Consider the following 2,343-nt stretch of genomic DNA (forward strand, 5'->3'; position numbering starts at 1 on the left):
CCTTGGCCAGTCTCCGCTTATTCCGCAGTTCCTGCTTTGAGTTGCAAATGTGAGCAACAACACCGGTATCAAATACCCAGGAGCTACTACGAGTGCTGGTAAGGTACACATCAATAACATGTATATCACATATACCTTTAACGTTGCCGGCCTTCTTGTCCGCTAAGTATTTGGGGCAGTTCCGCTTCCAGTGACCCTTTCCCTTGCAATAGAAGCACTCAGTCTCAGGCTTGGGTCCGTTCTTTTTCTTCTTCCCGACATCTGGCTTACCGGGCGCGGCAACAACTTTGCCGTCTTTCTTGAAGTTCTTCTTACCCTTGCCCTTCTTGAAACTAGTGGTCTTGTTGACCATCAACACTTGATGCTCTTTCTTGATTTCTACTTCTGCAGACTTGAGCATCGAGTACAACTCGGGAATGGTCTTCTCCATCCCTTGCATGTTGTAGTTAAGCACAAAGCCTCTGTAGCTTGGTGGGAGAGACTGGAGGATTCTTTCAATTATAGCATCATCCGGAAGTTTGACTCCAAGTGAAGTGAGACGGCCGTGTAACCAAGACATTTCGAGTATGTGCTCACTGACAGAACTGTTCTCCTCCATCTTACAGCTAAAGAACTTGTCGGAGACTTCATATCTCTCGACACGGGCATGAGCTTGAAAAGCTAGCTTCAGCTCCTGGAACATCTCATATGCTCCGTGTTGCTCAAAACACCTTTGGAGCCCCGTTTCTAAACTGTATAACATGCCACACCTAACCGGAGAGTAGTCATCACTCCGTGTTTGCCAGACATTCAGAACGTCCTGGGCTGCTGCGGGAGCAGGAGGGTCACCTAGCGGCGCATCAAGGACATAAGCCTTTTTAGCTGCTTCAAGGATGAGCTTCAAGTTGCGAACCCAGTCCACATAGTTGCTACCATCATCTTTCAGCTTGTTTTTCTCTAGGAATGCGTTGAAATTGAGGTTGACGTTGGCCATCTACAATATTTATAAAGACAACTTTTAGACTAAGTTCATGACAATTAAGTTCATTTAATCAAATTAAGTATGAACTCCCACTTAAATCGATATCCCTCTAGTCATGTAAATGATACATGATCCATGTTGACTAACCCGTGTCCGATCATCACGTGAGACGGACTAGTCACCATGGTGAGCAACTTCATGCTGATCGTATTCAACCATACGACTCATGTTCGAACTTTCGGTCTCTTTTATTCGAGGTCATGTCTGTACATGCTAAGCTCGTCGAGTCAACCTAGGTGTTTCGCGTGTGTAAATCTGGCTTACACCCGTTGTATGCGAACGTTATAATCTATCACACCCGATCATCACGTGGTGCTTCGAGACAACGATCCTTCGCAACGGTGCACACTTAGGGGAATACATTCTCGAAATTTTAATAAGGATCATCTTATTATGCTACCGTCGTTCTAAGCAATAAGATGAAAAACATGATAAACATCACAGTGCAATCATATAGTGACATGATATGGCCATTATCATCTTTGCCCTTTCGATCTCCATCTTCAGGCATCGCATGATCATCGTCGTCATCAGCGTGACACCATGATCTCCATCATCATGATCTCCATCATCATGTCTCCGTGAAGTCGTCACGCCAACTACTACTATCACTACTACTATAGCTAACCATTAGCAATGAAGTAAAAGTAGTAAGCACATGGCGTTGCATCTCATACAATAAATTAAGACAACTCCTATGGCTCCTGCCGGTTGTCATACTCATCGACATGCAAGTCGTGAAACCTATTACAATAACATGATCATCTCATACATCATACATGCAACATCACAACTTTGGCCATATCACATCACATGTCAAACCCTGCAAAAACAAGTTAGACGTCCTCTAATTGTTGTTGCAAGTTTTACGTGGCTGATTTGGGTTTCTAGCAAGAACGCCTTCTTACCTACGTGACAGACACAACGATGATATGCCAAAGCTATTTACCCTTCATAAGGACCATTTTCATCAAATCCAATCCGACTAGAGTAGGAGAGACAGACACCCGCTAGCCACCTTTATGCACGGTGTGCATGTCTATCGGTGGAACCAGTCTCACATAAGCGTACGTGTAAAGTTGGTCCGGGCCGCTTCATCCCACAATACCGCCGGAAAAGAATAAGACTAGTAGCGACAAGTAAATTGACAAATCATCGCCCACAACTTTTGTGTTCTACTCGTGCATAGAATCTACGCATAGAAAACCTGGCTCAGATGCCACTGTTGGGTAACGTAGCATAAATTCAAAATTATCCTACGCATATTCAGATCTTCCTATGGAGATACCAGCAACGAGAGAGCGGTAAGAGCATCTTCATAC

The sequence above is a fragment of the Hordeum vulgare genome, chromosome 5H (assembly GCF_904849725.1).
Source record: "Hordeum vulgare subsp. vulgare chromosome 5H, MorexV3_pseudomolecules_assembly, whole genome shotgun sequence".
NCBI classification, from domain to species: Eukaryota; Viridiplantae; Streptophyta; class Magnoliopsida; order Poales; family Poaceae; genus Hordeum; species Hordeum vulgare.